Here is an 11,172-nt window from a genome sequence, read left to right as displayed (position 1 = left end):
CCCCCCCATACACCTCCCTCTGTACCTCCCCCCCCTCTGTACCCCCCCCCCCCCCCTCTGTACCCCGCCCCCCTCTGTACCCCCCCCCTCTGTACCCCCCCCTCTGTACCCCCCCTCTGTACCCCCCCCTCTGTACCCCCCCTCTGTACCCCCCCCTCTGTACCCCCCCCCTCTGTACCCCCCCCCCTCTGTACCCCCCCCCTCTGTACCCCCCCCCTCTGTACCCCCCCCCCTCTGTACCCCCCTGTACATCCCCCCCTGTACACCCCCCCCTGTACACCCCCCCCGTGCCACACCCCCCGGGACCCCCCCCGTACACCCCCCCCGTACACCCCCCCCCTGTATCCCCCCTGTACCACTCCCCCCGGTACCCCCCCGTACACCCCCCCCGTATCCCCCCCTCGTACACCCCCCTTGTACACCCCCCCCCTGTACACCCCCCCCCCTTACCTCCCCCGTGCCCCCCCCTCCCCTCTGTACCCCGCCGCTGCTTCTGGGGGTTTCTCGGCACGCCAAAACACAACACATCCGACCCGACCAGTGAAACATCGTCCAGCCACTTGCGTGGCACAACCAGCTCGCTACTGACCGCACTGGGAGACTCGCGCGCGACAAACGCGCTTCGTGAATTCTTCAGCGCAGAGGCCGCTCTGCCACCATCCCATCGGGCGCGCTCGAATCGAAGCCTCTTGCTGCTGCTGCTGCCGCTGTCAGCTGTGGGGCAGCTGCTCATGTCACCCCGTCAATAGGAATGTGGAATTTCCACAACCGGCTCTGCAGGGCTGTGAACGGGAGACGGGCAGCAGGGGGGCGGATCATTGTGTCAATGTGTGAATGTTTTTTTACTCTTCTTCATAGCAATGCGAGCGCCTGCTGCACCACCCCTGGCACCAGCACGGGGAAGAGGGGGGGGGGGCAGGGGGGGGGGGGCGTGACGTGTGTTGGGCAAAGAGAGGAGAAGGGAGGGGGAGTGAGAGGAGAGGTCTGGGGAGACGAGGAGAGGCAGGAGGCAGCAGCAGCAGCAACGCCTCGACACTGCTGCTGCTGCTGTTGCTGCTGCTGTACGGGGTGGGAGGAGCGGAGTCTGTTTTTATACTCTTAGGCCTTTTCGGTAAAGTCACGTAGGTAAAAAAAATAATAGATAAAAATAAATAATAACATTTTGATAAGACATAATAGAAATAAAATAATAAATCACGACGTTTCGGAGGTAACACAAGCATCCGTCTTCAGGTGGAACAGTCACTGCACAATTGCTGTATCAAGTGTCAAGGATTTCGATTTCAAGCTTCTTTCGTGACTGCAGGGATTCATCTTCTTGGTTCTTTCGGTAAAGTCACGTAGAATGGAAATAATAAAATAATAATAAACATTTAACATAATAAATATTTTATTATGTTTTATTTTTATTTCCATTCCACGTGACTTTACCGAAAGAACCAAGAAGTGTCAAGGAGTCTGTTTTCACAGTGGGCGGGGAGAGGGGAGGGGTTCAGAGTGGGGGGGGGGGGGGACGCACAGAGGTCACGTGGTGTACGGGAGGCTTGAGCTGGTTCAGGTAGAGAGGTGGAGGTCTCGAAGATAACAGGGCAGCGGGGATTCAGGGTGGGGGTGACCACAGATTGTTGTTCAGTGCGGGATTCCATGCATTGAAGGTATCCAAAGACAAAGACCCCCCGTATAGCCTCATCAGACTGTTGGGGCAAGCGCTGTTAGCGAGTAGCACCTATGAAGGCCGTAACGGCAGACGTGGCCGCCTTTGTCTCCCTAGTGGCGATGTTTACACACCACACCAGGTACTCATTTGAGGCTGAGTCGACCTAGGGGAGGCCTAGGACCGGTTCAGATAATCGTCACTGGTGTTGGCCGTGAGCGGGAATCGAACCAGGGTCACCAGGTTCATAGCGCAGCGTGCTAACCGCTGCACTACAGCTCCCCCACGCACACACACAGACACACTCACACACACTCACACACACATGCACACACACCAACTCTAACCATCACATTTCCAATCATCTAACTTTAAAGACAAAATAAGAAAATCCATAGCTTGTTTTCATCACAGCGCTGTTGAGACAAACTGAGAAGCTGGATCTGGCCCGGAGGTACACGCCCCGATCTCTCGCACTTGAGTCGACCTCCTCCGGCGAGACGGGGCCACGGAGATAGAGGTGGACGAAAGAGCGACTCCGTGAAGCGTCCATCTCAACCCCAGTGCGTCTCTCATCTGGACCACCCTGTCCTTGATGGACAGGGTGGTCCAGATGTCTTGTGAGCCCCCCCCCCACCCAATTAATTGACCACTAACATTTTGTTTATCCCTTTGCATGATAATTTCCGTTTTAAAAGCACATTGTCCTGCGGAGGGAGCTGGTAGGAACGTTGGGTTGCTCGGTCAATGGCCAGGGTCAACGGCGGCGTGGTGTATTCCGCAAATATGCCCGACTGTGAGGGTGGGCACAAGCCGGCGTGAGTAGGTTAAACGTTGAGTTTTATAAGGGCACCACGGGGTGACCCCCCCCACCCAGCCCCTCCCATCCCACACAGCCCCCCCCACCCAGCCCCACCCTCCTCACACAGCCCCCCCCACCCAGCCCCACCCTCCCCACACAGCCCCCCACCCAGCCCCACCCTCCCCACACAGCCCCTTCCCACCCCACCCTCCCCATCCAGCCCCTCCCCACCCTCCCTTCTCCACCCAGCCCCACCCCTCCCTTTTTTGGATGCACGACGGACGGACACAATAATCCCCTGTGGGGGCTCGCAGCAGCCGTACAGAGACTCCTCGATACTTTATTCATCATGGAGAAATCCGAAGAGCTGTGAAGCTCCTTTGTCACAGATGCCCAAGGGGTCGGTGTCCGAAAGTAAGGGGCCGTCCATAAATGACGTCACGCACCTAGGGGGGGGGGGGGTCAGACATTTGTGACGAGGTGGGGGAGGGGTTTGAGAAATGTGCGGTGTGCAGTATCCATCGCCACCGGGGAAGACAAAGGCGGCCGGGCGTGGTGCTGGCCACCCCACCCCCTCGTGTGCCGTGCCGGCCTTCATAGGTGCCACTCACTAGCGGCACTTGGGGCCGTCCATAAATGACGTCACGCACTTGGGGGGGGTCAGACATTTGTGACGATGTGTGACGAGGAGGGGGGTGGGTGAGAAATGTGACGTCACATCAAAATGCGCAAATTTAAATAAATATAGACAACACGTTCTGCTTAATTAAATAGACTTTTTAATACACATTTTCTCCTACAACATCAGAGTGCAGCGCCACATTAAATATGCACTACAATGACAATAGTTTCAAGCGATTTGAAGCATGTTTTATTTATTTTTGGTGGGGGGGGGGGCAGAGCTTTGTGACGTCATATTTGAGGGGGGGTCTGACTTTTTGTGACGCCGTGTGACGAGGGTGGGGGGGGGGGTCAAAAATCGTGCAAAATTGCGTGACGTCATTTATGGACGGCCCCTTACAACACCAACAGACAATGCACAAACAACGACAAGAGCGCAGAGTGTAGCACAGGTAAGCAACTCACTAAAACATACAATACATTTGAGTCGTGATGCGTGGCTGACACGCATCACAAGTAGCGTGTGTACCCCAGGGTAGGCTACGGATTAAAACAAATATATACGATTTCATATATACATACATTTTTATTTAAAAAAAATAATCTTAGATACAAACCTGCGGGTGTTTCCCTGCATCTTATTTCTTGATAAGGTCAAATGCTGAGGGGGAATTTGGAGTTCATCTTTATTCTGCAGAGGCGGTCTACTCAGTCACGGTTGGACCACCCCCTTCCCCACTGTGTTAAATACATTGATGCGGGGGAGCGGTGGCGCAGCGGTTAGCGCACCGTGCAGAATACGAACCATCTGGGTTCGACCCCCGGTCCACGGCGAACATTAAATCATTCAAATATATATATTTAAAAATTATTTAACCTGGTGTAAGGCCGCACTGAGCTGTGCAGATATTTTTCGGAAGCGACCTGGCCATCAAAACTGATGGCTGCTCAATGAGGTGGCGTGATGATCATCATCATCACCATCACGTGGACATTTATAGCAGCAGCCAAACACCCTCAACGCGTGATGACGTTGATTCTAAACGTGGAGGGGGAAAGTCGGAGGGACCGGAGAAAAATCCACGCGGACACGGGGAGAGAGAGAGACACCGCAAATCTCAAATATACAGCAGCAGGCGTCAAGGTCTGGATCGAACCCAGGACCTCCTGTAGACGAGGCGAGGTAGTTAACATATCCTGGCCACCGTGATGATGATAAAGAAAGACGCGCAAACTCCGAATATTCAGGTGTTGTCAGGGCCGGGATCCAACCAACGACCTCCTGTAGACCAGGCGAGGTAGTTAACATCTCCGAGCCACCGTCATGATGATGATAGAGAGAGACACCGCAAACTCCAAATATTCAGGCGTTGTCAGGGTCAGGATCGAACCTACGATCTCCTGTAGACCAGGCGAGGTCGTTAACATCTCCTAGCCACCGTGATGATGATGCGAGAGAGAGACACCGTAAACTCCAAATATTCAGGCGTTGGCAGGGTCAGGATCGAACCCACGACCTCCTGTAGACCAGGCGAGGTAGTTAACATCTCCTAGCCACCGTGATGATGATGATGATGAAAGAGAGAGACACCGTAAACTCCAAATATTCAGGCGTTGTCAGGGTCAGGATCGAACCCACGACCTCCTGTAGACCAGGCGAGGTAGTTAACATCTCCTAGCCACCGTGATGATGATGAGAGAGAGAGAGACACGCAAACTCCAAATATTCAGGCGTTGTTAGGGCCGGGATCCAACCCACGACCTCCTGCATACCAGGCGAGGTAGTTAACATCTCCTGGCCACCGTAATGATGTTAAGATAATGAGACACGCAAACTCCAAATAAACAGCAACAAGCGTCAGGGCCGGGATCCAACCCACGACCGCCTGCATACCAGGTGAGGTAGTTAACATCTCCTAGCCACCGTGATGATGATGATAAAGAGAGAGACACGCAAACTCCGAATATTCAGGCGTTGTTAGGGCCGGGATCCAACCCACGACCTCCTGTAGACCAGGCGAGGTAGTTAACATCTCCTGGCCACCGTGGCGCCCAACGTGAATGTCGAGGGTGATATCTGGACCGGTCCCGGGTCGCAGCGGAGTGAGCCGCAGGCGTCGACGTGTGCGGGATCAAACTATAAAGACAAAGGTCCCCCGTATAGCCTTAGACTTTTGGGGCAAGTGCTGTTATCGAGTAGCACCGAATGAAGGCTTGCACGGCACACGAGGGGGTGGGTGGCAAGCAACACTCCCGGCCGCCTTTGTCTCCCCAGCGGCGATGTTTACTGCGCACCGCACCGGGTGCTCATTTGAGACCGAGTGGAACAATTGACTTCTCGGCTGTTTAGAAATTCTCCATGGCCCCAGGTGTGGCTAATGAGGCTAATTGCGAGCCTAGAGATGCAACTCCCGTTCATTTTGCATTCGTTATGGCGAAGCTGCGGAGTGTGCGTGTGTGTGTGTCTGTGTGTCTGTGTCTGTGCGTGTGTGTTGTCTGTATGTGTTTCTGTGTGTGTGATGTCTGTGTGTGTGGTGTCTGTGTGTGAGTCTGTGTGTGTGTGAGTCTGTGTGTGTGTGTGTCTGTGTGTGTGTGTCTGTGTGTGTCTGTTTGTGTCTGTGTGTCTTTGTGTGTCTGTGTGTGTGTGATGTCTGTGTGTGTGTGTCTGTGTGTGTCTGTGTGTGTCTGTGTGTGTGATGTCTGTATGTGTGTGTCTGTGTGTGTGATGTCTGTGTGTGTGTGTGATGTCTGTGTGTGTGTGATGTCTGTGTGTGTGTGTGATGTCTGTGTGTGTGTGATGTCTGTGTGTGTGTGTGTCTGTGTGTGTCTGTGTGTGTGTGTCTGTGTGTGTGTGTGATGCCTGTGTGTGTGTGGTGTCTGTGTGTGTGTGATGTCTGTCTGTGTGTGTGTCTGTGTGTGTCTGTGTGTGATGTCTGTGTGTGTGTCTGTGTGTGTGTCTGTGTGTGTGATGTCTGTGTGTGATGTCTGTGTCTGTGTGTGTTTGTCTGTGTGTGTGTGATGAGGTAGTTCTGTGTGTGTGTTGTCATTTGTGCCGTGTCACTTGCCCTACATCACCAGTCAGTGGAATTCTGCGTCTGGTTCTCCCCTAGGTTAGCTCAGCATGAACATGATTGTAACAGTTATATCTCAATACCAGCCAGACTCGATCAACTGCTGGATGAAAGTCCTCCGTGCCTTGGCGAGCGCTCACGCTTCTGCCGAAGCCAACGGGAAAATGAAATCGATTTAAAAATCGACAACACCGCTCCTGGTGGCGTTGTTAAGTGTGGCACTGCCAGCTGCACCACCCCTGGCACCAGCACGGGGGGGGGCGTCTGGAGAGACGAGGAGAGGAAGGAGGAGGCAGGAGGCAGCAGCAGCAGCCACTCGACGCTGCCGCCGCTGCTGCAGGGAGGAGCAGGAGGACCAGAATCTGTTTTCACAGTGGGCTTGGAGAGGGTAGGAATCTCCTGGTTACACCAGCCCACAGGGGATTATTGTGTCCGTCCGTCCATCCGTCGTGAAGGGAGGGGCTGGGTGGGGAAGAAAGGACTGGGTGGGGAGGGGAGGGTGGGGAGGGACTGGGTGGGGAGGGTGGGATATACGTTCAATCAACGCCGCTGTTAAAAAAAATGCACTCCCAGAATGGTGTGTGACTGATGTGTAGAGATAAAAAAAAACTTTTTCGGAGGAGAGAGACAAATGTGGGGCGGAGGCGTTTTGGCTGATTGTTTATTCTGCAGGTTAGAAGGTCACAGCACACATGTGTGTCATAGTGGCGATGAGTAACGGCCAGGGCAGCGTGCTTGACTTATAGGTGTGGTGACAGGAGACTTCATGGAACAAAAATCACAAACCAATGTCACTCTTTAACCGAAAATAGGAATAAAAAAACAATTTACAAGTGGCTGGTTAGTGGAGTGTGTGGGTAGTGGAGTGTGTGGCTGGGTAGTGGAGTGAGTGGGTAGTGGAGTGTGTGGGTAGTGGAGAGTGTGGCTGGGTAGTGGAGTGAGTGGGTAGTGGAGTGTGTGGCTGGGTAGTGGAGCGTGTGGCTGGGTAGTGGAGTGTGTGGCTGGGTAGTGGAGTGAGTTGGTAGTGGAGTGTGTGGGTAGTGGAGAGTGTGGCTGGGTAGTGGAGTGAGTGGGTAGTGGAGTGTGTGGCTGGGTAGTGGAGCGTGTGGCTGGGTAGTGGAGTGTGTGGCTGGGTAGTGGAGTGAGTTGGTAGTGGAGTGTGTGGGTAGTGGAGAGTGTGGCTGGGTAGTGGAGTGAGTGGGTAGTGGAGTGTGTGGCTGGGTAGTGGAGCGTGTGGGTAGTGGAGTGTGTGGCTGGGTAGTGGAGTGTGTGGGTAGTGGAGTGTGGCTGGGTAGTGGAGTGTGTGGCTGGGTAGTGGAGTGTGTGGCTGGGTAGTGGAGTGTGTGGCTGGTTAGTGGAGTGAGTGGCTAGTGGAGTGTGTGGCTGGGTAGTGGAGTGTGTGGGTAGTGGAGTGTGTGGCTGGGTAGTGGAGTGTGTGGCTAGTGGAGTGTGTGGCTGGGTAGTGGAGTGTGTGGGTAGTGGAGTGTGTGGCTGGTTAGTGGAGTGTGTGGCTAGTGGAGTGAGTGGCTGGGTAGTGGAGTGTGTGGGTAGTGGAGTGAGTGGCTGGGTAGTGGAGTGTGTGGCTGGGTAGTGGAGTGTGTGGCTAGTGGAGTGTGTGGCTGGGTAGTGGAGTGTGTGGGTAGTGGAGTGTGTGGCTGGTTAGTGGAGTGTGTGGCTAGTGGAGTGAGTGGCTGGGTAGTGGAGTGTGTGGGTAGTGGAGTGAGTGGCTGGGTAGTGGAGAGTGTGGGTAGTGGAGTGTGTGGCTGGGTAGTGGAGTGTGTGGGTAGTGGAGTGAGTGGCTGGGTAGTGGAGTGAGTGGCTGGGTAGTGGAGTGTGTGGGAAGTGGAGAGTGTGGCTGGGTAGTAGAGTGTGTGGCTGGTTAGTGGAGTGTGTGGCTAGTGGAGTGAGTGGCTGGGTAGTGGAGTGTGTGGGTAGTGGAGTGAGTGGCTGGGTAGTGGAGTGAGTGGCTGGGTAGTGGAGTGTGTGGGTAGTGGAGAGTGTGGCTGGGTAGTGGAGTGAGTGGCTGGGTAGTGGAGTGTGTGGGTAGTGGAGAGTGTGGCTGGGTAGTGGAGTGTGTGGCTGGGTAGTGGAGTGTGTGGCTGGGTAGTGGAGCGTGTGGCTGGGTAGTGGAGTGTGTGGCTGGGTAGTGGAGTGTGTGGGTAGTGGAGTGAGTGGCTGGGTAGTGGAGTGTGTTGCTGGGTAGTGGAGTGTGTGGGTAGTGGAGTGTGTGGGTAGTGGAGTGTGTGGCTGGGTAGTGGAGTGTGTGGGTAGTGGAGTGTGTGGGTAGTGGAGTGAGTGGCTGGGTAGTAGAGTGTGTGGGTAGTGGAGTGTGTGGCTGGGTAGTGGAGTGTGTGGGTAGTGGAGTGTGTGGGTAGTGGAGTGAGTGGCTGGGTAGTGGAGTGTGTGGGTAGTGGAGTGTGTGGCTGGGTAGTGGAGTGTGTGGGTAGTGGAGTGTGTGGGTAGTGGAGTGAGTGGCTGGGTAGTAGAGTGTGTGGGTAGTGGAGTGTGTGGGTAGTGGAGTGAGTGGCTGGGTAGTGGAGTGTGTGGGTAGTGGAGTGTGTGGCTGGGTAGTGGAGTGTGTGGGTAGTGGAGTGTGTGGGTAGTGGAGTGAGTGGCTGGGTAGTAGAGTGTGTGGATAGTGAAGTGTGTGGCTGGGTAGTGGAGTGTGTGGGTAGTGGAGTGTGTGGCTGGGTAGTGGAGTGTGTGGGTAGTGGAGTGTGTGGGTAGTGGAGTAGCTGGGTAGTGGAGTGAGTGGCTGGGTAGTGGAGTGGGTGGCTGGGTAGTGGAGTGTGTGGGTAGTGGAGTGTGTGGGTAATGGAGTAGCTGGGTAGTGGAGTGTGTGGCTGGATAGTGGAGTGTGTGGGTAGTGGAGTGTGTGGGTAGTGGAGTGAATGGCTGGGTAGTGGAGCGTGTGGGTAGTGGAGTGTGTGGCTGGGTAGTGGAGTGAGTGGCTGGGTAGTGGAGTGTGTGGGTAGTGGAGTTAGTGGCTGGGTAGTGGAGTGTGTGGCTGGGTAGTGGAGTGTGTGGATGGGTAGCGGAGTGTGTGGCTGGGTAGTGGAGTTTGTGGCTGGGTAGTGGAGTGTGTGGGTAGTGGAGTGTGTGGGTAGTGGAGTGTGTGGGTAGTGGAGTGTGTGGCTGGGTAGTGGAGTGTGTGGCTGGGTAGTGGAGTGTGTGGCTGGGTAGTGGAGTGTGTGGGTAGTGGAGTATGTGGCTGGGTAGTGGAGTGTGTGGGTAGTGGAGTGTGTGGGTAGTGGAGTGTGTGGATAGTGGAGTGTGTGGCTGGGTAGTGGAGTGTGTGGCTGGGTAGTGGAGTGTGTGGCCTGGTAGTGGAGTGTGTGGGTAGTGGAGTGTGTGGATAGTGGAGTGTGTGGCTGGGTAGTGGAGTGTGTGGCTGGGTAGTGGAGTGTGTGGCCTGGTAGTGGAGTGTGTGGGTAGTGGAGTGTGTGGCTGGGTAGTGGAGTGTGTGGCTGGGTAGTGGAGTGTGTGGCTGGGTAGTGGAGTGTGTGGATAGTGGAGTGTGTGGCTGGATAGTGGAGTGTGTGGCTGGGTAGTGGAGTGTGTGGCTGGGTAGTGGAGTGTGTGGCTGGGTAGTGGAGTGTGTGGGTAGTGGGGTGTGTGGGTAGTGGAGTGTGTGGGTAGTGGAGTGTGTGTCTGGGTAGTGGAGTGTGTGGCTGGGTAGTGGAGTGTGTGGGTAGTGGAGTGTGTGGCTGGGTAGTGGAGTGTGTGGCTGGGTAGTGGAGTGTGTGGCTGCGTAGTGGAGTGTGTGGCTGGGTAGTGGAGTGTGTGTGTAGTGGGGTGTGTGGGTAGTGGAGTGTGTGGGTAGTGGAGTGTGTGTCTGGGTAGTGGAGTGAGTGGCTGGGTAGTGGAGTGAGTGGCTGGATAGTGGAGTGTGTGGGTAGTGGAGTGTGTGGCTGGGTAGTGGAGTGTGTGGGTAGTGGAGTGTGTGACTGGGTAGTGGAATGTATGGCTGGGTAGTGGAGTGAGTGGCTGGGTAGTGGAGTGTGTGGCTGGGTAGTGGAGTGTGTGGATGGGTAGTGGAGTGTGTGGCTGGGTAATGGAGTGTGTGGCTGGGTAGTGGAGTGAGTGGCTGGGTAGTGGAGTGTGTGGCTGGGTAGTGGAGTGTGTGGGTAGTGGAGTGTGTGGATGGGTAGCGGAGTGTGTGGCTGGGTAGTGGAGTGTGTGGTTGGGTAGTGGAGTGTGTGCCTGGGTAGTGGAGTGTGTGGCAGGGTAGTGGAGTGAGTGTGTGGGTAGTGGAGTGTGTGGATGGGTAGCGGAGTGTGTGGCTGGGTAGTGGAGTGTGTGGATGGGTAGTGGAGTGTGTGGATGGGTAGTGGAGTGTGTGGCTGGGTAGTGGAGTGTGTGGGTAGTGGAGTGTGTGGGTGGTGGAGTGTGTGGCTGGGTAGTGGAGTGTGTGGCTGGGTAGTGGAGTGTGTGGCTGGGTAGTGGAGTGTGTGGCTGGGTAGTGGAGTGAGTGGCTGGGTAGTGGAGTGTGTGGCTGGGTAGTGGAGTGAGTGGCTGGGTAGTGCAGTGTGTGGATGGGTAGCGGAGTGTGTGGCTGGGTAGTGGAGTGTGTGGCTGGGTAGTAGAGTGTGTGGCTGGGTAGTGGAGTGTGTGGGTAGTGGAGTGTGTGGATGGGTAGTGGAGTGTGTGGCTGGGTAGTGGAGTGTGTGGGTAGTGAAGTGTGTGGGTAGTGGAGTGTGTGGGTAGTGGAGTGTGTGGATGGGTAGTGTAGTGTGTGGCTGGGTAGTGGAGTGTGTGGGTAGTGGAGTGTGTGGCTGGGTAGTGGAGTGTGTGGCTGGGTAGTGGAGTGATTGGCTGGGTAGTGGAGTGTGTGGCTGGGTAGTGGAGTGAGTGGGTAGTGGAGTGTGTGGGTAGTGGAGTGTGTGGATGGGTAGCGGAGCGTGTGGCTGGGTAGTGCAGTGTGTGGGTAGTGGAGTGTGTGGGTAGTGGAGTGTGTGGATGGGTAGTGGAGTGTGTGGGTAGTGGAGTGTGTGGGTAGTGGAGTGTGTGGGTAGTGGAGCGTA

This window comes from Lampetra fluviatilis, chromosome 38 (genome assembly GCF_964198595.1).
Source record: "Lampetra fluviatilis chromosome 38, kcLamFluv1.1, whole genome shotgun sequence".
Taxonomy (NCBI): domain Eukaryota; kingdom Metazoa; phylum Chordata; class Hyperoartia; order Petromyzontiformes; family Petromyzontidae; genus Lampetra; species Lampetra fluviatilis.
The sequence above is the reverse complement of the archived record's forward strand: the minus strand, read 5'-3'. Positions refer to the sequence as shown.